This window comes from Panicum virgatum, chromosome 2N (assembly GCF_016808335.1).
Source record: "Panicum virgatum strain AP13 chromosome 2N, P.virgatum_v5, whole genome shotgun sequence".
Lineage (NCBI taxonomy): Eukaryota > Viridiplantae > Streptophyta > Magnoliopsida > Poales > Poaceae > Panicum > Panicum virgatum.
Genome location: NC_053146.1, coordinates 36,241,024 through 36,265,292, shown reverse-complemented (window position 1 = coordinate 36,265,292; position 24,269 = coordinate 36,241,024). Strand labels below are relative to the sequence as shown.

The following is a 24,269-nucleotide window of genomic DNA, read 5'->3' as shown; positions in this document are numbered from 1 at the left end:
CGCAAACATGTGTTAAGGCAACTAGGCCCACGAAAGCCCACGAACTCCTTCCAATTTGGAAGAAAGGAAATGACTCAAAGAAGCCCAGCATGTGGCCCTTTCGCACCCCTCTCGGACCCGCGGGACGATCTCCGCCTCGCTCGAGGGCTCCCATCGGGACCCTCGACTGCGCCCCACATCTCCGCCTCGCTCGAGGGTAGCGAATCTGCCCTCGAGCGGGCAACCCATCTCCGCCTCGCTCGAGGCCACCCCTTGGCGTAAAAGACAAACGGCCCCGCCGCTCAACCGCCCGTCGTGCGAAGGCATTGAATGCCAACCACTCCTCCACAGTGCTCAGGACAGACGGCGTCAGGCCGCCATTCCCCACACACTCCTCCACAGTGCTCAGGACAGACGGCGTCAGGCCGCCATTCCCCACAGTGGCTGTGATCGGAGTCCCATCCGCCAACTCCTGTCACTGCTCCGCAATCCCGGGCTCTGTGGCAGCACTGTGGGACCTACGACGCAGGACGCAGCGTGCTCGGCACTGCTCACCGCACTATTCTGCCAACTCCGGCCGTCCGGACTCCACCTCATCACACGTATGGCCCCGGACCACCCTCCTGCTTGGGAAGGGGTCCGACGACGCCATGTGCCCCTCCAAGAGGGACACACAGCACACGCAGCCGGAGCCCGGACCTCCCCCCTCGAGGGGTCCGGGACCTCCACGCAACCCTCAAACCTCCTTAGTGCGCGCACCAGCACTTTATCCAGGGAGGTCCGAAATCGCCGCGTGCCCCGCCACTGCTGGAGCACGCAGGACCCAGACCTGCAGGACCCACGGAACGCCACATCGGGAGGACTGAACATCCTACAGCGACGACCACGCCGCCTGCTGGGGTTGGCAGGACGCCGGCGCGATCTCCGCAAGACCACGGACGACATCCAGGACGACCGCCATGCCCGACGCCATGCCCCACAGTGTACTTTCTACAGTGTTCGACCACTGTACCCCCGCGATTCGGGAGAGGACGACGACTTCCACGTTCCCCCCACTCATGTACTCCGCCCCTCCTTATAACTATAAAAGGAGGAGGCGGGCTTCCTTTAAAAGGGGGACGTTCTAGGCATCAGCGGCCACGGTCACCTACACTCGCGATCATCGTTACATTCTCAGTACCTCTGAGCACTCACCTCAACCGACTCCTCTTCTAGCAGAGACCTGGGAGCCTCCCTCCCTCTCTCGCCTCGCTTGTACCCCCCACTACAAGCACACCGGGTGCAAGATAATATAGTGCCCTCGCACACCCCTTTGCTGGACGTACGGCCCCGTGGTCGGAACCAGGATAAACCCGTGCGTTACTGTGTTGCCTCTTGCATCAACATTTGGGACGAGGAAACATGCAGCATTTACTAGTTGGCATCCGGACCCCCGGTTCAGGACACTGACAGTTGGCGCGCCAGGTAGGAGGGACGCTGCGTGACATTTTCTCTTTTGTTCCCATTTGATCTCCAGGGATGGCGAGCAAATCTAACCCATACCCCTTGGGTGTTTCGGATCCGCTCCCAGCAGGATTCGTGATCTGGTTCGGGAGTCTTGAGTTCAGAGCAACCGGTAACGATTACCTCATGGAGCTCCTCTCGCCCAGACGCAACCCCATCACTCCGACTTCACTAGCCCAGCGCAACAGGCGCTCGGGCCACCATTCGCGACAAGCACGCACGGAGCGGCGATGTGCGGCACGCCATATTTCCCCCACATGGGTTGAGGCTAGCATGTCGCAACTTAGCATCGCGGCCAACGGGGCCACCGCTTCGTCATCACGCGCCTCGGCGTCATCTGCGCCGACACCATCAGCTGTTGTAGCACCAGTGCCCCCCAGGGGGGGCTCGACCTCGTCGTCGCCCTTCCCCTTCGGGATGCACAACGCTGCCACCTACGCCTCTTCAACCAGCACTAACTTCACCGAGTATGAGGATCTACCGGTCACCATCTTCTGTCAATCCGCAACCTCACCGCGTCGTCTCCCGACGAATCCTACCCCGAGACGGTGAGCTCAATTGCCGATGACGTCAACTTCTTCATGAACAACTTCACGGCCGAGGAGGCCGAGGACTACTCTGGGGTCCGTGACCCCGACGCATTCCGCTCATTCCAACTCGCGACAGCCTATTGCCTCACCTGCTCTGAGGACTCCAGTGAGGGAGATTATGATCCCACCCGGGAGTATTTCATGGCCAACCTTGCGGACGAGCAAAATGATAACGCCCCGGGCGACGACGGGGACGGCGGGGCGGACGCACAGGCGAATCAACCAGTGGTGTCGCCTGCGGCCCCTTCTTCTTCGTCAAGCTCGGTGGCGCGGCAAGCCCAGCTGGCACAGCTCAAAGAGCTTCAAGCTAAGCTCGACGAGCAATGCCGGCAGACACAGGAGCTGCGCACAGGACTAGAGCAGCAGCGCACCGCGCGTGGCGCACCTGCCCAGGCAGCGGCGCGCGTTGCCCGGGAGCGCATCCTGGCCGACGACAACATCGACAATCCTCCGGAACTGAAGACGGCCGGCGAAAAGCTCGTCGCTGCAGCCTATCTACCGGCGCCGCGAAGCACAGGCGCTTATCGAACAAGCTGTCGTGCAGCAAGCCGAGAGCTCTGCGTCTCGCATGCGCTCGAAGGCCCCGGAGCAGCCCGATGGGACTGCACGCCACGACCACGAGGCTTCTGTGCTCGCTCCACCGGCAGAGAAGGGCAAGGCAGCCGTGGTGCCCGGTGCGAAGGCACCCTCGGTGCACGACCGCATCGGAAGGCCTCCCGCGAGGGAGCGGCTCCACGACACACGCGGGCACACCGAAGACGGCGACACCCGCTACATTGCCGGCGGCAGGAAGTACACCCCACGATGGGGTGGACGTTTCGATCCCGAGCACGACAGGGGTGAGTCACCGGAGCCCCCGGGCACCCGGGTGTTCAGTCGGGAGATTCGAACCGCTTCTTTTCCTCCGCGCTTTCGACAACCCACCACCCTCGTCAAGTACTCGGGCAAGACCGATCCTGCAGTCTGGCTCAACGATTACCGCCTAGCGTGCCAACTAGGCAGTGCGACCGAAGACGCGGTCATCATCCGCAACCTTCCTCTTCACCTTGCTGATGCCACACGAACGTGGCTCGAGCACTTGCCCGCGGACCAGATCCATAACTGGGCCGACTTAGTCAAGATCTTCGTGGGCAACTTCCAGGGCACATACGTGCGCCCTGGGAACTCTTGGGACCTCAAGGGGTGTCGCCAGAAGCCCAATGAGTCCCTGCGCGACTACGTGCGGCGCTTCTCCAAGCAATGCACCGAGCTCCCCAGCGTCACCCACGTCGAGGTCATCAACGCCTTCCTCAAGGGTACGACGAGCAGGAACCTGGTGCACGAGCTTGCGAGAAGCCAACCCGCCAACACCAATGAGTTGTTCGACGCCGCCACCAACTACGCCGCCGGCGAGGAGCCTGTTGGTGCCATCTTCGACGATAAGCTGAGCAAGCGCAAGGACGATGCGCCCGCGGAGGGCAGCAACGTCAAGCCCAACACCCCCGCCAAGAAACAGAAGCGGGGGAGGAAGGGAAAGAAGCCAGTCCCACCGAACCAGCGCGGATCGGGGCAGGCAGAGGACTCCGAGGAGGCGTTCGCTGCCGTCCCGGACCGCAAAGGACCTCGAGGCCCCCTCGAACCGGTAGTGGCCTATTCAACGACGTGCTTAAGAAGCCGTGCCCTTATCATAAGGGCTCGGTCAACCACACCCTCGAGCAGTGCGAGATGCTCAAGAAGTACAACAACCGCGTCGTGCACCGCGACGAGGATAAAAAGAAGGATGCTGGCGACAAATGTGGAGATGACGAGTTCCCCCCAGTGGAGAACGCCTTCTTCATCTTTGGAGGACCAACGACGAACATGACCTCCCGACAGCGCAAGCGTGAGCGCCAGGAAGTCTTCACCGTCACCAAGGCCACGCCATCCTACCTCGACTGGTCGAAGGACACCATTTCCTTTGGCCGAGAGGATCACCCCGACTACGTCCCGCATCCGGGATGATATCCACTCGTTGTCGACCCCATCATCAGCAACACCCACTTCTCCAAGGTGCTCATGGACGGAGGCAGCAGCCTAAACATCATGTACGCCCATACCTTGGAGCTCATGGGGATTGGATTGGACAAGCTTCGTCCCAGCAAGTCGCCATTTCATGGCATTGCGCCGGGGAAGCGAGTCCAACCCCTTGGCCAGATCGATCTGCCTGTCTGCTTCGGCATGGCAGCCAACTTCCGCAAGGAAGTACTCACCTTCGAGGTGGTGGGGTTTCGGGGATCCTATCATGCCATTTTTGGCCGTCCCTGCTACGCCAAGTTCATGGCCGTCCCCAACTACACCTACCTCAAGCTGAAGATGCCGGGTCCGAAGGGCGTAATCACCCTCGGCTCTTCATTCGAGCATGCCTACGAGTGCGACGTCGAGTGCGTTGAGCACGCGGAGGACGAGGCCCTCGCTGCCACCCTCGACAAAATGGCAAGCGAGGCCTTGGACTCCACGCACCGACACGCGGGAAGCTTCGAGCCCGCCGAAGGTATCAAGAAGGTGCCCCTTGACCCGAGCCACCCCAACGACAAGGCGTTACAGATCAGCGCCACCCTCGACAGCAAATAGGAAGTGGTGCTCGTCGACTTTCTTTGTGCCAACGCAGACATCTTTGCGTGGAGCCCCTCGGATATGCCTGGCATACCGAGGGAGGTCGCCGAGCACTCCCTTGATATCCGACCCGACTCCAAGCCGGTGAAGCAACGCCTGCGACGCTTCGACGAGCTCAAGCGCCGAGCGATTGGCGAGGAGTTGCAGAAACTTCTGGCGGCCGGGTTCATCAAGGAGGTATTCCATCCCGAGTGGCTAGCTAATCCTGTATTAGTGAAGAAAAAGAGCGGAAACTGGAGGATGTGTGTAGATTACACTAGTTTAAATAAGACATGTCCGAAGGTTCCCTTTCCTTTGCCACGAATTGATCAAATTGTAGATTCTACTACGGGATGTGAACTTTTATCCTTTCTTGATGCTTACTCCGGTTACCATCAAATCAAGATGAAAGAGTCCGACCAGCTCGCGACTTCTTTTATCACACCTTTCGGCATGTACTGCTACGTCACGATGCCCTTTGTCCTCAAAAACGCCAGAGCTACGTATCAGCGGTGTATGCTCCACATTTTCGGGGACCATCTCGGGCGCAACGTAGAGGCATATGTCGACGATATCGTTATAAAATCCAGGAAGGCGGACGACCTGGTTGCCGATCCCAGGATCGCATTCGATTGCCTATGGGCCAAAGGGGTAAAACTCAACCCCGAGAAGTGTGTGTTCGGAGTCCCTCGAGGCATGCTCTTGGGCTTCATTGTCTCCCAGCGGAGCATCAAACCCAACCCTGACAAAGTCTCGGCCATCACTCGGATGGGACTGATCCGAGACCTAAAGGGGGTACAGAGGGTCATGGGATGCCTAGCGTCCCTCAGCCGGTTCATCTCGCGTCTCGGCAAGAAAGGCTTACCCCTGTATCGACTCTTGTGGAAAACCAAGCGCTTCACGTGGACCCCCGAAGCCCAAGAAGCCCTCGACAGGCTGAAGGCATCGCTCACTCATGCCCCCATTCTCACACCACCCACGGACGGCGAGCCCCTCTTTCTGTACGTAGCCGCGACGACCCAAGTGGTCAGCGCGGTGGTCGTTGTCGAAAGAGAAGAGGAGGGCCATGCTCTGTCCGTACAACGGCCGGTGTACTACATCAGTGAGGTGTTGTCTGAAACTAAGACACGCTATCCACAGATTCAGAAGCTGCTTTACGCACTGGTTTTGGCTCGGCGCAAGCTACGCCACTACTTCGAGGCCCATCCCGTCACCGTGGTCTTGTCTTTCCCTTTGGGAGAGATAGTCCGCAACCGGGAAGCCGAGGGTAGAATAGCCAAATGGTCTGTAGAGCTGATGGGAGAAACTCTCACTTACGCCCCATGCAAAGCGATCAAGTCCCAAATCTTGGCTGACTTCGTGGCTGAGTGGACGGACACTCAGCTAACCCCACCACAAATCCAGGCCGAATGCTGGACCATGTTCTTCGATGGGTCGGTGATGAAAACCGGCGCCGGTGCCGGCCTCCTCTTCATCTCACCCCTCGGAGAACACATGCGGTACGTGATACGTTTGCATTTCCCTGCGTCTAACAATATGGCGGAGTACGAGGCCCTCCTCAGTGGCCTCCGCATCGCCATCAAGCTCGGCGTCAAACGCCTCGACGTGCGCGGTGACTCTCAGCTCGTCATCGACCAAGTAATGAAAGAGTCTAGCTGCCACGACCCGAAGATGGAGGCATACTGCAATGCAGTGCGCCGCCTCGAAGACAAGTTCGACGGCCTAGAACTCAATCATGTCCCGCGCAAGTACAACGAGGATGCCGACGAACTAGCCAAGATTGCGTCGGGGCAGACCATCGTCCCCCCGAACATCTTCGCTCGCGACCTCACCAAGCCCTCCGTCGAATTCAATAATCCGGCGGAGCTGAGCCCCTTGACCGCCGGGCCCTCCGATGGGAACCCCCTGGCGGACGAGGCAGAACCCATGGACATTGACTTCGGGACTACCTCCGCGGACGAGGCTGAAGAAATGGAAGTCGATGAGGCCCCCGCTTCGCAAGATTGGCGCGTCTAGTACCTTTTCTGTATGATTTGAGGGGTTCTACCCTCGAAGCACGCCCAGGCGCGGCGCCTTGATAGGCGAGCCAAGTCCTTCGTTCTATTCGACAGCGAGCTATACTAGCGCAGTCCCTCGGGAGTCCTACAACGATGCATTCCCATCCCCGAGGGCAAGGAGCTGATCGGCGACATCCACGCTGGCGTCTACGGACACCATGCCGCGCCACATACCCTCGTGGGAAACGCGTTTCGGCAAGGTTTTTACTGGCCCACCGCGGTCGCCGACGCCACCGACGTCGTGCGGACCTGCGAGGATTGCCAATTTTATGCTCGAAAAACGCACCTCCCTGCGCACGTTCTGCAGACCATCCCCATTACATGGCCTTTCGCTGTGTGGGGACTGGACCTCGTCGGTCCGCTGCAGAAGGCGCCCGGGGCTTCACCCACTTGCTGGTGGCAGTCGACAAATTCTCCAAGTGGATCGAGGCTCGACCCATTGGCAAGATCAGTTCCGAGCAAGTGGTTCTATTCTTCACCGACATCGTCTTCAGGTTCGGGGTCCCGAACTCGATCATCACCGACTATGGCACCCAGTTCACAGGCAAGAAGTTCTTGTCGTTCTGCGACAGTTTCCACATATGTGTGGACTGGTCGGCCGTGGCACACCCACAGACGAACGGGCAAGTGGAGCGTGCCAATGGCATGATCCTCCAAGGACTGAAGCCAAGGATCTTCAACAAGTTGAGCAGATTTGGCCGGAGGTGGCTCATGGAGCTACCCTCGGTCATTTGGAGCCTGAGGACGACCCCAAGCAGAGCCACGGGCTTTACCCCATTCTTCCTAGTATATGGCACCGAGGCCATACTCCCCATGGACTTGGAGTACGGGTCGCCAAGGCTCAAGGCATACCAAGAGTAGCAGAACCAGCGAGCCCGCGAGGACTCGCTGGACCAAGTGGACGAGGCTCGAGACGTGGCGCTCCTACACTCTGCGCGCTACCAGCAGTCTTTACGAAGGTGTCAGGCACAGAGAGTCTGGCGCCGAGACCTCGACAAAGGGGACTTGGTGCTGAGACTTTGATAGGACAACAGGGGCCGCCACAAGCTTTCACCACCATGGGAAGGACCGTACGTAATCGCCGAGGTGCTCAAACCCGGCACGTACAAGCTGGCGAACGAAAACGGCGAAGTCCTCACCAACGCTTGGAACAGACAATAGCTACGTTGCTTCTATCCTTAGAATTCCGAGCTATTTGTACATCGCTTGTACTCGCATTTTCAATTTCCCGAAATAATAAAGAAGTATGCTTTATTTGTTTATTTTTGGGAACCTTCCGGACCCTCGAAGGCTCGGATGCGCACGAACACTGAGGTACGCCTGGCTTTACCCTCGGCAAAGTCAAGCCTCCCTCGGGGGCTACTACGGGGGGAACCCCAGAACGTCCCCAAAAATCGCCAATGTTTTTTTTGAAATATTTCCGTCTCGCCCCTAAGCTTCTTGTATCCTTGGAAAAAATGGACGCGAGGCGTAAGCAACCACGGTACGGGGCCGGCCGAGTCGTGGGGCCGCCTACGCCTCCGGGATACGGCACCCCCCTCACCACCCCACACCTACGTTGCTTATGAACGCGAAATTCCTCGCAGAAGTTTATCTAAGTCGCATACGAGAACACGGAAATAAAGTAAAGAAAACGAAGGTTCGAATGCACAAGGCCTCGATGGGCCACACAGTCGATTCAACGAAAACGAATTTCCTATATTTATAAGCACGATTACAAAGTACAATTACAACAAACGCTAATCTATTACATGGGCTTCGAGGCCCAGATTTCCTACTGACTACCATCCCCCCTTGCGGGTCTTCAGTGGCGTCGAATTTGGCGATGGGAGGGATGTCTGCTTCGAGCTTCCCAGCGAGGATTGTGGCGAACTCCTCCGCGGCTGCGTCAGCATCGTCCATAATGGCCGACGTGGCGTCCGCATCAGCGTCATCGGGAACGATGTACCCCGACGACACCCACTGGAGATCCATGCGGTAGTGTGTCGAGGCCACGGCGAGGGCCCGCAGGACACCGAGGCGGAAGGTGCTCTTGGCGTGTTCGGCAATCTGACTGCTTAGCGCTCGCAGGCGGCTGATCACCGAACTGCTCGAGACGGCACCCTCCCCCTCGAGCTGTTGGCACACGGTCACGGCGGTTTGCTCCAGCTCGGCGAACTCCGCCTGCGCTGATGTGAGTGCGGTGTGGACTGCTTCCTTCGCCGCGGACTCATCCGCCACCTTCTATCTCAGCTCTGAGCAAAGGAAATCAACATAAGCTATGAAAAGAAACAAATCAACGAAAACTCGAAGGTACTTACCCGTGATACTCTTCTGCGCCTCTTCCCTCTGGATTCGGGCGGCCTCTTCGAGCGAGGACAAGGAGTCTTCCTTCTCCTTAAGGGCGGTCCCCACGTTCTAGAGGGCCACCTCTTTCTCCTCGAGGGCCTCACCCTTTTCCCGGAGGGTCCCGGTGAGAGTGACAACGGTCACCTCCTTGTGGAGGAGCTCGGTCTCCTGCTGATCGAGCGTTGTTCTGAGGCGCCGCAGCTTGGCGTTCTGCGCCTCGGTTTCCCGAGCCTTCTCCTCGAGTGCCGTCCGGAGGCGTTGCAGCTCGGCAGCCTGCGCCTCGGCCTCCCGAGCCTTCTGCTCTGCCAAGGCCCTCTGGACGTCCCGCTCACCGGTTGCCCGCGCCAAACCCTCCTCCAACGCCTGCTGACGCGCTCCCAGATCCGCCATTTTAGTGTTGGCTTCGATGTTCTTGAGCACTAGCTCGGCGTTGTGCTGCCCAAGCTAGCTCATCTGAGAGTACATCCGGGTCATCTCGGTGCTCTTTTCGTGCGAGATTTCCCTCAGCCGCTGCAAGTGGAAGGGCGTGGGTAAAAGCACGTTAAAGCCAAATCGAATCCAAGCAATTTTCGGGGGAAAGTATTTACCTTGCTGACCTGGTAATCCGTCCCCTGATGGAGCTGGAAGGCGCGGTCGAGGGCTTGTAGGATCTCACGACCGACGTCGAGCTGCGCATTCCAAGCCTCCTCCTCCTGCTGCTCTTTGCGGAGGAACTCCGAGGGGAGCCCGGACGGGATGATCGCCCCGTGGGGAGGCCCCTCGGACGTCCACGCCTTGAGCACATCCGCGCTGGCCGATGCGAACTCGGCGATGTGCGCGGCGGCGCTTGCCGCAGCAGCAGGGTCGATGTCCATCGAATCCCCGTATTCTTCGCTGCTGTCCGGCAGCTGCACCACCGGCACCATGCTCCCTTGCGCCGTTGGCACCGGCACCACCGCGACGATACCCTCGTCCCGGGCCTCGGTGGGCTCCGAGACGAGGGCTCCTTCCACCTCCGGCGCCCCTAGCATCGTCTCCTCCTCCACGATGCTCTCGATCTCAGCCCTCGGGGGCTCGAGGACGAGGGTCTCCACCTCCACATGGTCGGCGGGGCGCTCCTGCACACCCCCACCAGTTTCTCCTTCTGTAACCGGCCGGGCGGCGCTGGCCGCGTCGCCCTGACCGGCCTCAACTTCGATGTCCGCCGCTCTGGCCGACGTCGCCCTCCTCCTCCTGAGCTCGAGCTTCTGGGCCGCCTTGGCCCCTCGAGCCATCGCCTCCCGCAGCTTCGCGGCCTCCGCCACGAGGTCCACGACAGGCAGGGGTTGCGGCGCCGTGTGCGGCATGCTGCGCGCCCCAGTCTTGAGGGCCTTAGTTGGGGCGAGCTCGACCGCATCCTTGGCAACGTCCCCGGGGCTGGAAATCGAGGAACAAAAGCTGAGGACAACAGGAATCAGCCTGGTGCCTCGAGGCTGTCGGCACGGGCGCCTCTGTGCCCGCCGCAGACTCGTCGCCACGAATCAGCACCTGGGGTGCGGGCGTCTCCTCACCCGCCGCCGGAGAGGACGACTCCCGCTCCGCCCCCTCGAGGGACAGATCCAACGACGACTCCGCCGCGGTCCTTGTTTCTTCCGGCGCTGCCGATACCCCCTCGTCGGCATCCCACTGATAGGTGGGCGGGGAGCTCGCACCCGCCACCGCACTGTCGTCCCCCAAAAGGTGGCCCTCGGCATCCGAGGCCTCCTCCTCCTCCTCGCCTGTGGACTCGGGTGTGGCAGGCCACAACATCCCCTCCGAGCGTGCAATCATGCACGCCTTGTCGTGCTTCGCTTTCCTCTACCTTTTCCTCTCGGCCTTCGCCTCTGCCGCGTCCTTCCGCCTCTTCAACTTCTCTGCATGCAGGCGGTTGATCTGGAGTTCTTATGGGACCGGAGACCTCGAGGGTGGCACTTTAACCCCTGCAAAATACAACCGAAACAGAGTCAAGGGCGAGGAAATGGGCCGCACAAGACATAACGAATTCGGAATCGAAACTCACCAGTGAAATGTACCCCGGCTCGGGGCGCATCTTGATCCTCCAAAGATCCTCGGGGTCGTGGGGGAACTCCGCCACTGCGTACCTCGCCCTCCGGGCAACAGCGGTTCGGGAAAGCAGTTCGAACCCCGTCCTCGAGCCCGAGGCCTGGGTCCCGGGGGTGAGCTTGTAGATAGGCAGGTCCCTCTCCACGAGAGGGATCACCCTCTGCCGGTGGAAGTTTGCGATGACGGCTGCCGCCGTCAACCCCTTCTTCGCTAGATGAGCCAGCGCGTCGGTGAGGACTCCGAGCTTAGCTTGTTGCGCTGGGGGCGACACCCCCCAGTCCCACTTCGGTGGTCGCTCCCGGAGTACCCTGTTGGTGAACGCCGGGAGCGTGCCGCTGTAGTTCCGAAGGTAAAACCACCCTCGACTCCACCCGGCGTTGTTCGTCGTCATCTTGCTTGGGATGTACAAATTCTTCCGGTACGGGCGGACGTGGAGCGTCAGGCCACCGGCGCGCACGAACCGCTTCGGTTGGCCCCGCGCGTTCTCGACGAAGAGTTCGTCGCAGAACAGATGGATCCATAGATACCAATGGGCTTCGATGTCGAGGTACCCCTCGCAGATGGCGACGAAGACAGCCGCCTGCGAGATGGAGTTGGGGCTGAAGTTATGCAGCTCCGCTCCGTAGTACTCGCATAACGTCCGCATGAACCTGCAGACGGGGATGCCGAAGCCTCGCTCATGAAGACGCACGAAGATCACAACGTAGACCTTGGGAGGCTTCGGCTCGGTCTCCTCTGGCAGTGGGGAGATCCACGCCGGCGCCCCCGAGCTGGTGTTCATCGGCAACAGCCGGTCGGCGACCAACTGCTCCAGAACCGCCACGGTGGCGGAGGACCTCCCCCACGGCAAGGGCTCCTGGACATCCGACATCTCCGCGAGTCGAGGGGGGATGTGGGAATGAAGGCTCTGGGATGGCTAAGGTGCGCTCTCACTCTCCTTCCTCTTCCTCCTTTCGCTCTTGGCTGTGCGCTCAGGATGCAGAGGAGGCGGAGAAGGCGAAGCGAGGCGAAGGCAAACGGCTAGGTGAGCCCAAACAACCCCTTTCTCTTCGTTTTTATTCACCGCGACGGGCAGATCCGTCGCCATAGCCCGAATCTACCGCATTGAATGCGGTAGATTTCGCTGTTGCTGACGGCTGGGCCCCATGGCCGCAGAGTCTCTCACGCACGCACGCAGCAATAACTGCGACTGTTGCACTATCCCATCCGTTAGCCGCCGCCCACGCCACTTCGTCTGCCCGAGGCTGCCGCCTGAAAAGGCGCGCCCACACCGCACCGCACGAATCGGGCCACGTCGCCCACAACCAGCGGAAGACCCGCGCGCGTGACTCACGACTCCGCGCCGTTCTCGAATCATGACAGAATATTCCTTCCGGGGTCTCGTTACCCTCGAAGGAATCGCATTCCGAGGCCTTACTGATCAGGGGTTCGAAGCCTGGCCCGTTGGGGGTTCGACAGGCGCCCCAGATCGCCAGAGTCAGGGATGAGCCGTACAAGCTACCCTCGAACGCGGAGTTCGAGACATCCTACGCAGTGTTCAAGGCCGATCGAGGGTGCCTAGAAGGGGAATCCCAACGAGGGAGAGCATCGAGCCCTCGGACCCTATTGAATGGGTCCGAGCCCCGCCTAGCGAACCTTCGCAAGCGCTTTATATGACGTGTTCATGGACTACGAGCCGACCCTTATCGAACGGGGCACCGACGTCCGCTTGAACTACCCGCTAACAGCTCACTGAAGCAGCCATAGCTCGCGGGCCGGGCATGGGTAGCATGGTGCGCTTCACCCCTCCTCCCTGCGAAAGGGCGACGAGGGTCGTAATCAAAGTCGAGGGTTCCCCTGAACGCTTTCACATGGGCCTAGGCTCGGGGGCTCCTCACGCACCACGGTTCAGACCGCTCCCTCGAATAAGTCGATGACCGTCAATTGTGAAGCTCCACGTGTCTAAACCAAATCCCCCACTATTAACGCGCGCCCGCCTGATGGTTAAGCTAAACGCCGGGTCGCTGTACAGCACTGAGAATGCCGAGGGCGGCTGAAAGAGTGTCGTTGCCAGCTGAAAATGATGCTGGACGGCCACCCTAGTGAAGCAACCCAGCGGGGCGACGTTTATAGCCCTTGGACGAGTACAAACACTCCTCCAAGGCCTCGGGGGATACACCCGCGGGTGCGCTGACGTGCCCCCACGAAGGAAACTTCACACATATTAGAGGGTTGTAACTCTCTGTGCATCCCTATACCCTCGGTCATCCTCCCCGTGAAGGAGAAAGGGACTTTATAGCTCCATGCAAATAAAGGTTACAAAGGGTTACCGGCGCGAAGCCGTCAAAAAATACAAACACATTGCCACATGCGTGGCAATTTTCACTGTCTTGGGGAGGAGCAAGCGACGAAGAAAGGCACCGAGCCCCTGGCTGACGCGATGGCCAGGCTGCTAGGGATGCGAGGAACAGCCCCCAGGCCGCGCGGGTCCAGCGGGATGCTCTCCTCGCAAGCTTTCTCCTAGCATTTCCTCCACCAAAGACTATGCGGGGGGTCGAGCTGGCGGACAGCACCCTCCGCACTGTCTCCCCGAGAGCAACCTTGTTGCCGGGGGGGACGATGCGAAGAATAGCCACTAAACCTGGCATTAACGCCATGGTCAGGCGTCTCCATCCCCCTTCCGGCTAGGGGACATCGCAGGAGCAGGACCCCACGGGCCCAATGCTCTTCTGCTGATCCCACTGAAGCTGAGGGATGGTGCGCACACCCTCTTCGGTCTTCCCCCGCCGCTTGCAAGCATTCTTCTAGCACCAAAGCCTAAAAAAGCTAGGCCACCCCATCTGGGGGCCGGTTACGAAAGGCAAAGGAAAACATTACAAGACTTAGGCGATGCTGGAAGAAGAGTAGGGAAGTTGGGAAGGAAAAGGAACCCCACGACCCCTATTTATAGCTGCGCCGGGCGCCAAGCTTCAGGCCTGTCGAAGGACAAAGGGCTTGGACCGCCCGTGACGACGCGGCGCTCCACGAGCAAAGGATGCCCTCGGTTACCGCGCTGAGACACGATCGAACGAAATAAAGCGAAGCTGAACCCCTGGACGCAAAGCGGCGCAGCATCGGCTCAGGCCGATCGCCCTCGAACAGCGCGCCGCAAGGCAACCAAGGAGAATAGGGCCAAGGTCCTGAACGCGGGACAGCGCGACGAAAGCGCCAACTGCCAAGCAGCAGGCGCCATCGTCGCCCTGGCCCCCTCAGCGAACGGACACATCTTGTCCCCGGAACAAACAAACAAAAAGGCGTGCGCCTCGAAGTACTCTCCCCGCAGGCGCATTACCCTGACCGACGAGCTGTCACATCCGCCGGGCTGGCGCTAAGGCGCGCCTGGCGGGTGCACGACATTGACCGATCACGTCAAGGGAAAATTGCCGAATTACCCTTTGGCCGAATCCCTTGACTCGACCAAAGCCTCGGGGGCTACTGTCGGGTACCACAATTAGAGACACCCTAATCGGGGTACTAAAATTACTCTGAAAAACGCAAACACGTGTTAAGGCAACTGAGTCCACGAAAGCCCACAGACTCCTTCCAATCTAGAAGAAAGGAAAGGACTCAAAGAAGCCCAGCATGTGGCCCTTTCGCACCCCTCTCGGACCCACGGGACGATCTCCGCCTCGCTCGAGGGCTCCCATCGGGACCCTCGACTGCGCCCCACATCTCCACCTCGCTCGAGGGTAGTGAATCTACTCTCGAGCGGGCAACCCATCTTCGCCTCACTCGAGGCCACCCCTTGGCATAAAAGACAAACGGCCCCGCTGCTCAACCGCCCGTCGTGCGAAGGCATTGAATGCCAACCACTCCTCCACAGTGCTCAGGACAGACGGCGTCAGGCCGCCATTCCCCACAGTGGCTGTGACCGGAGTCCCATCTGCCAACTCCTGTCACTGCTCCGCTATCCCGGGCTCTATGGCAGCACTGTGGGACCTACGACGCAGGACGCAGTGTGCTCGGCACTGCTCACCGCACTATTCTGCCAACTCCGGCCGTCCGGACTCCACCTCGTCACACGTATGGCCCCGGACCACCCTCCCGCTTGGGAAGGGGTTCGGCGACGCCACGTGCCCCTCCAAGAGGGACGCACAGCACACGCAGCCGGAGTCCCAAACCTCCCCCCTCGAGGGGTCCGGGACTTCCACGCAACCCTCGGACCTCCTTAGTGCGCGAACCAGCACTTTATCCAGGGAGGTCCAAAACCGACGCGTGCCCCGCCACTGCTGGAGCACGCAGGACCATGACTTGCAGGACCCACAGAACGCCACATCGGGAGGACTGAACATCCTACAGCGACGACCACGCCGCCTGCTGGGGTTGGCTGGACGCCGGCGCGATCTCCGCAAGACCACGGACGACATCCAGGACGACCGCCACGCCCGACGCCATGCCCCACAGTGTACTTTCTACAGCATTCGACCACTGTACCCCTCGATTCAGGGGAGGACGACGACTTCCACGTTCCCCCCACTCATGTAATCCGCCCCTCCTTATAACTATAAAAGGAGGAGGCGGGCTTCCTTTAAAAGGGGGATGTTCTAGGCATCAGCGGCCACGGTCACCTACACTCGCGATCATCGTTACATTATCAGCACCTCTGAGCACTCACCTCAACTGACTCCTCTTCTAGCAGGGACCTGGGAGCCTCCCTCCCTCTCTCGCCTCGCTTGTACCCCCCACTACAAGCACACCGGGTGCAAGATAATACAGTGCCCTCGCACACCTCTTTGCTGGACGTACGGGCCCGTGGCCGGAACTAGGATAAACCTGTGCGTTACTGTGTTGCCTCTTGCATCAACATTTGGGACGAGGAAACACACAGCATTTACTAGTTGGCGTCCAGACCCCCGGTTCAGGACACCGACAAGTAAGCTCATCGCAGGTGCTCCCAGCCCTAAAGCCCGAGCACCTTAGTTCCCCAGCAGAATCAATAGATTGATGAGAACCAGATTGAACCACCTGACAAATTAATAGATTGATGATAACCCAGCACAGGTCGCAGGAGGCTAGAAGAGGCAGGGGGACTGACCGACGTAGTTGGTGTCAAGCGCGTCGCCGCCGATGCGAAGGAGCTCGATGAGGTCGTAGAACTGGCCGTGGATGTTACCTCAGACAGTGACGACGTGCCAGCGGTCCTCCGACACATTGTGACGGCGGGATGCCAGAACTGCGCGGCAGCGCGACGTGACGGCGCATCGTGGCGACGCCAGGCAGTGGACGGAGCGCGGATTAGTAGCGACCACCGTCTCGACGGGAGGACGGGGTGCCGGGAACTGCACGGCGGCGCGATGTGTTACGTGACGTCTGGATTGGAGGGTGGAGCAGGGTTCTAGCAATTCAAAAATCAAAACAGGTTAGCTGCGGCGCCCCCTCCGGGATTGATTTTGGCCAATGATCAGCAGATCAGGGTGTGAACGGGACAACGGTGTCTACAGACCAGAGTTCGATGAGACGATGGTGCAGTCCGGCGGTAGCGGCGTCGAATGACAGGTGGTGCAGGCAGTCGGGTCTGGCGGCGGCGGTGGTCCAAGGAGGCGGACTCGACGTGGTGTTTGGGTTTCAGACGGTGATGGCGAGGGGGAAACGCGAATGGGCGAGGCCGCACACAGGGCTGGGGAGGAGGACGCGCATGGCGGCGGGCGGAGGACGGCGCGCGCAGCGATGGGAGAGGCAGCAACGGATGGGATCGAGATCCTTTTTTTTAACGGAAGTCACGGGATTGGTGGGCGGGGTGGGGCGGATGGACGAAAACGAAATGACGAAGGACGAAAGGCTGACTGCTGAATTTTTTGTCACTCTTAGCCTTTTTTTAGTAGTAGAGGAATCTGTTGTTTTGGCGACATTTTGGCAGTAATTTTGTTGGGGGATGGTTTAGGGAAGTAGAGGTTGTTTCAACATTTGCTGGTTGATTTTCGTATCCACCAGCAGAGATTTTAGTAGAAGTGCAGGGTTTGTGGGCTCAAATCCTCTGCATCGGGTGGGGGGTGTGAAAGGGCAGGGGCGTCAGACCATTTCGGAGACCCCCTTGAACAAGATCTTCATTTTTACTTCATTTTCTTCACATTTTTACCCCACCTTCCAATCCACCTTAGTGTTTTCTTTATGTTTCAGCATATGTTGGTTGCGAATTTGAGGCCCTGGAGATGACACCGTCTTTTGCTGCTAGCTAGAAGGTGAGTCAAGCAGACGTCCCCACCTTTTCCCCAGTCCAGTATATGAAATGATATGTCTAGTTCCTCTCGCTGCTAGTGGGTGGCTTTTTATCGGGGGAACATCAGCACTTAGCACATGAAATGGAAGCTTCTACAGAATCTTTAGCTTTCTACGTTGTGTTAGTTTTTCATAGCACAGACAAAGGCAGCTTACTGATGAAGAACACATTTCAAACAGTGTTCTTTCTAAATGGTTTTTACATAATATATTCATATTGGTGTGGGTGGCGGTGATAAGACTAATCTTAGCTTAATAATGCTTCTTTTTAAATTGGTAGGACATTTTTGCATATGTAGAATCATACACTTGTTTTTTTTTCAAAAATAACCTCGCATAATGTGATTTCACCTACTTCTGCGATACAAATAATAACCTTGCACACTCCCACTAGCAGTAACACATTTTTCTGGGCAACTTGTAGTTTCTGTTTTTTGTTTAAGAAATATTGATTACGATGACAACTACACTATTTTTCACCCGCAATTATGCCTATTCCTTGTAGCATTTCTAAATCTTCTGACAAGCAATTTTCAGTTTCCTTTTAGATTAAATTTGCATTCATCCATCTCTTTTACTGAGTTTATTTTTCTGCATAGTCTTTGGCTTTTTGTATTTCTGCATGGAAGATAGTTTTTATCTTTCATTCCTCAAACTGGTTGCATGCATGTTCAGCATTAGCACTCTAATAAATTTCAATAGGGATTTTAATACTATCCAACTAGCATTTAAAATGTTCACACGAACCAATTTAGAAAAGTTTCTGCTTTTTGCTGATTAGTACATAAGCATTGCATGCAACTTATGCTAAACTAGCATTTTTATAAAACTTATAAGCATTTATAGGTAGGAATTAAGCAACAATATTATTACAGATGGGCAATAATATAGTTCCCAATAAGCATTTTCCCTATATGTAACAACAAAAATATCAACATTAGGTAAACATTTAGGCAATTTATATGTAGGAATTAGGGAATAATATAATTACAGATGGGCAATGATATGGTTCCATAAGCATCCCCCCGGTTCATTGTTTGTGTCTGGTTTGCTGGTTAGTTGTACAGCTAGGCATGAACAAGCTCACACAAGGCTTGAATTGGTGGATTTGCTGGCTATTAATACTGATTCAATTCCTTGTATTGCTGTTAGCTATCCTAATTAATTTAGGTGATTTTGCTGGTTATTAATAGTGATTCAATTTTTTGTTTTGTTGGTTATCTATCTTCATCAATTTAGGCAATTTTCTGGTTATTCATACTGATTCAATTCCTTGTTTTGGTGTCATAGCAGACTCACACAAATCTGATGATGGTGCTGGTCCATACTGTTTTGGTGCTAGAGAATAAGGCCTGAAGATTTATATTGTATGAATTTTAGGAGGCATTTAAATTCTATTTAGATATTATTTTAAATATTCCTTGCTTATTTCTCTATGCATTTTTGGAGCAGTGTGACTTGGTTGACCTACAAATCTCACACTCATTCCTCTTTGCCTGGGCATTCATCCCCTTAGATATCACATTTTCCCTTTTTTGCCATTTGACTATCGATCGTGGTAGGTTGTGTATGTTTGATGATGTAGTTGCACGACCAGTGCAATTAGGTTAGTTGGGTTATCAAAAATTATAGTTGAGATATCACCAATATGACATGCCTACAGGTGCATCTGATTAGTTATTGAACTTTATAAGGCTGTTAGAGAGTAATACTAGCTATGAGAGTAGGCAATTAAATGTACTTCATTAGGTAATAATGTTGTTCTAGATTAGCAAATTATGTAATTATTTGCGGCAATAATATGATTCTTGATTGGGTAATAATATGATCAGAAATTTTAAGCAATGTTATGTTTCCGAATTAGCAAAAAATATGATAATGTGGGTCATATAGAACTAGCAATGTTTGTTACTAGAGGTATTTAGCCTTTGATGATATTTACTCCTAATACTAACTGCATTTACTATTCTTTCACTAATCTGTGTTTTCTTTCCTCATTTCAGTCACACAAAAATGGTGTTTGGAACTTGAAACCTGATTTTCCTTTTCTTTTTGTCTGCAAGATTCCTCAACAAATCGGCACTATAACCCGCCATGTAGCTGTAAGGCTCCCATCATTGTATTTTTTTTGGGTGCCAAGGTGAGCTTTCCTCTGCCTCTCTCCTTTGTGCTCCCACCACTGTCCTGTAAGTATCAGCAATATAAGTCATTTTAAAAGGCAATAATGTGTTTCTAAACAGACAGATCAGTGTTTCTTGGTCAGTCAATTATGCATATTCTTTTTCTTCCTGATTTCTAAATTAACCAGCATCGAAATCCCTAATGAATGTATTTTTTGCATTTAATCAGGTCTACAACATTTCATTATACATATGGGGAAGGAGGGCAATGAGGTGTATCAACCCATCAGTTCGGAAACTTCAACACATGTTGTTTAGTTTGTCCATCAAAAGCAACTTTTCAGCATTACAACAGATCTGTCCTGAGGCAATGTGTGTTTGTGTTAATAGGATTTTGTAGTTCTTTCTTGTGAGATGCATGCGTATCACAACAGAGTCATGAAAGTTTAATATTTGCCTGTGATGTAGTTTTTTAGCCAAGGAATGAGGGAGAGGCAAATCTATGTGTAAATAGACTCCTGTAAACTAAATTGATATGCTTATGACATTTGGCAGTTCTTTATAATATGTATGTATTCTGAATAAAATTATATATTCTATCCATACAGTGTTTTCCATTTAGGAATCACCAGTGTAGTTTTTTCCAAAAAGGAAAAGCAGATAAAAATGTAATACCCCGATTGCCGAAAAGGGGATAGGCCGTACCGGCCGTACGTTAGCCATGTCCTCTAAATATAGCATATATTTTTCCAAAATAAAAAGAAAGCATATACACACGTGTATATTATATTAACTCCCATCATTCTTATGTGTTTCTCCAATCCTGTGTTCCAAGCAGGACGAGGCTCAATTTTGCCTCTAATGAGACATATGAACGATGAAATTACATATCTAGTATCACAACGTCGACCCACAAGTGCATCTAACTTTTTTAACGAATTAGGCAAGAGAGCTGCCGATTATATTAAAAAGCAGATGAACCCAGAGTGTATAAAGAAAACAAATACAACAAATAAATAAACAAACTCTGGCCGACTGGAATGAGACATCGATACGAGCCACACAAGCTGGAAACTCGACACAAACACACACTCCACCACCTCCAACCCACCAGACCTGATAGCTGCCTCTGGCCATCCACATGTCGACAAAGTTCACCGAGATCTGATCATACCTTGTGGAGTCCAAGCAACCTACTCGCCTCGTCGAAGAAAGCAGGAATGCCACACGGAGCCTCCGGCAACCAATAGGAAGACCACCACCGCACATGACACTCTGGTAAGGCACCTCTGCCGGCCACCTCCTAGCTACCACTCCGACCTCTGCCACAACCTCGTGGTCACATCTGGTGCACAGTCCGCCCAAACTGTCGCCCTCAAACGCCAAGCAGAGGTCCTACCCTCTAAACATTGCGCCAATGTCCGCTTCATGGCTGCCTTCCGCCACCGCGTATACATCCACCCCCTCAACTCCTTGACTAGGTTTCCGCCCACTCTACCACAAGGCCTAGTCCACCAACGTTGGAGTCTAGCATCGACTCAAGGATCGCTTTGCGTGGCGGATCGCCTCCAAACCCATGGACAGCCGGGTCCCACCTATCTAGTGGACCCCTCGTTGACATATTTGACCCGCAACCCTGACTCATCTATCTTGGGGTCCCAGTCAGCACATGTCGCTGCCAGGTAGACATACTGGACCAGTCAAACGGGACCTTCAGTTACACGTGTTAGCCACGTTAGCTTGCTGGGCCTGCACTTGTACACGTGGACGCCCGGTTCACACCTCTTCAGTGGACCCGCATTGACATAGTTGATACGAGGACTGGCGGGTCCACATTGCTACACGTGGTAGCCAGTCGGGTTTTGAGGGCGCACCATTTTGTGATGCTATTAGATTATGTTTTGCGACACTCATCTTACTTTCGTCATAGTTCCACATCGATGAGGGCTGCGATGATAACTTATGATGAAACAAATGTTGTTCTGTGACGCGCATTTTATTTTCGTTATAGTTGTACAGTGGCTGAGGGGCATCACCGAAGAGCTATGATGAATCCTGAATTTTTGTCATATATGCGGTCTATTCAATGACTATTTTTTGAAACGTCAAGCGCAAAACATCATTAGAGCTACTATTTCCACTAGTGCGAGGATGGTGTGTTGAAAATGTCCCCAGCAGGAGATACAATGCCAAGGCATCGCCATTGTTAGCTTAGCGCACCGCCCAGCAAGGATTTCTTCTGGCACCCTCCTGCCCACAGCCAATGCAAGCTCACTGCCAACCATGGCCACAAACACCAACCCCACCTCTCGGACAGCACCGCAGCCCCGCGCTACACAGGTAGCTAACTGTTGCGCCGCTGCGACTCTTCCTCCACACTAGCACCACGCCCGGTCGCGGCTTCAGCCATCACTCGCCCATCCGCCGCCCAGGCACCTTGTGCGCATGTGGCCGCCGCCACCACTCAGTCATGCGCATCACGTCCGCACGCCCTAAGCTTGAGTTGCTGCCAAGCCTGTCACCTCTAGAACTCGCCAATGTGCATCGGCCGTCCCCGACTTCCATGCCACGATGGGCCTCCCTCATGCCTCGAAGCAATGGCTCCCAAAGTCCGCCAAGTCGACGAGGCAAATCCAACCTCGGGGACGCTGGAACCAGCCCCTAGAGCACTGGATCCGCCGTCCCGGACTACCGTTACTGCTGCAGCTGCCGTGGCTGGTGATGCCAGCCTGATGATGCAGCAGGAACCCGAAAGAGAGGGCTCCGGATCCTCCTACGGGAGCTTGCCGTTATCGCATGTCTGCCGCCGCTGCATGAAGACGCCCTCCATGGTACGAACGCCAGGGAAGGCCGGGAACAGCCCCGGCCCGCCGCCACCTTGCTCATAGCCGCGCGCGGGCCTCCTAGCGAGCTACTCGGGTGGCGGCGAAGCTTGGGGAGTGGCTTGGGGGACGAAAGCAGTGCAGGGGTCGGGTTGAAAGGTCCCAGATGTCAACTAGAGGGGGTGAATAGTTGAAAACAAAATTACAACACTTAAAGAAAATTCGTTAGTAACCTTCAGAGTTTTCGGATATTTGTCTAGAATCTCTGAAAGTTTTCGGAGATTCCGAAGAAATGTCCGGAGATACAAATCAAATGGAAATCAACTCGACTACTCAAACATCAACCAAATGAAGATCAATCTTTCAATAAGTAGATCGAGAGCAAACCCTAGAAAACTAGTTAGAACCAAGAACTTCAACAAATTCAAAGAGACAAGTAAGAGCACATGAGGATTTCTTTACCCAAATTCGGTTCCACTGAACCTACATCTCCGTTGAGGCACCCAAGAAGTACACTTCCTGAGCTATCTAGCCTCACCTTTGCAACCAAGGTCACTAAGGGCACTTACTCAATGTTGGGGTCGTACAAAATTCTCGGGACACACCACAATCGCTGGGTGCTCAATGGGAGACACGTAGCCAGCTAGGAGATTGAAGCTCCTGTTGACGTGAAAGATCACACACCAAGCCCGAGAGCACTGTTCGCCAAGCTCAGACTGCAAATGCTTAAACCGAGGCGTGCCAGTCAATTTGACATATAAATTGACAAGAAATCAACAAACCGTTAAATTCGAGAGCGTATCGGCTGGATTTCCGAATAACTCTCACGCGGTGTATCGGCAAGGAGCTGCCGATACAGAAAAAGACAGATCGAACGGGATAAACAAGTATTAAAAGCGATCTACAGGAGATCAGCAAGAATCTGCCAAAATCGGTAGCAACAGACGGTTAGATCTAACCGACACGTGCCAAGGGACAATGCACAAACCTACAAATGTATGGATCTGAGCAAAGCTAAGCTCACAACAGATCTAATCAGCTCTGTGAGATTTTTAACGTAACAGCAAGGAACCTAGCAGCCGATTAAACAGATTATGAGCCGGGTAAATTGTGAATAGATCTAAACGAGAAAACAGCGATGCGCCAGAGATCAAAGCTTAGATAAATTCGATAACTTTTGAATAGATTTGAACAAAGCAACAGCGATATGCCCGGAAGCTAAAGCTCAGATTTACTCGGTAAATGAATACTTACCAGCAAACCAAGTCACTCGAATGTGAGGCATCCTTGATCGGCTTGAAAGAACTCGCAGAAAAGAAAATAGCGAAGTCGCCGACAGAAAATTGTAAAGTTGTGTTTGTTGGATGTGTGTCAATCTTCTACAAAGACCAGGGGTACATATTTAGATCCTACAGTAACCGAGTCCTAGCCGATCACGGCAAAACACAATCTTGACATGAAAGAAAAACTACCCCTAAACAAAATATTGCCTGCCAAACCGGAACCCAAAAAACTGGTCAACTTTATCTCTCCATCGGTCAATAGGATCTCTAATCGGCGATGCATCATTAGCTTGACAAATCCAACGTTCCCTTCCGAACAGCAACCTTTTCTCTTCTTCGAGACTCAACCCTAACACGTGTCAAAATCTGGTGTCAACACATGCCGCCCAATTTCGGAGTAAAACATCCTTTTACTTCGAAATTAAGCTCTGTCATTATTGCACTTCTGAACGGTCATTTCAATGCTACCACTCCTCGCTTCCCATGTGGACGGTGAGCTAAAAACTCTTCTTTGCCCTTCACCTTTCGCCTTCCCGTCCACACAATTGGAATGCGCCGATTCATCTTCCGTCTTTTCACCCATACACTCCTCCAATTAAATTTAGGGGCAAAAGTCACTTAGCTCCCCACGGCCGATTCATCTTCCTCACTCTGATCTATAAATATCACCCATCGGTACGAC

The 24,269-nt window shown here is 54.9% G+C and overlaps 1 long non-coding RNA gene across 2 annotated transcripts; it reads left to right on the top strand.

Moving 5' to 3' along the window:
* The first annotated feature begins 18,013 nt into the window (after positions 1 to 18,013).
* LOC120660306 lies at positions 18,014 to 20,085 on the top strand. Of its 2 annotated transcripts, XR_005669520.1 has the most exons (3): positions 18,014 to 18,729; positions 19,366 to 19,502; positions 19,712 to 20,085. It is a non-coding gene; the product is annotated as an uncharacterized LOC120660306 (long non-coding RNA). The 2 variants fall into 2 exon arrangements; XR_005669519.1 differs by having other exon boundaries at positions 18,014 to 19,502.
* The last annotated feature ends 4,184 nt before the right edge of the window (positions 20,086 to 24,269 follow it).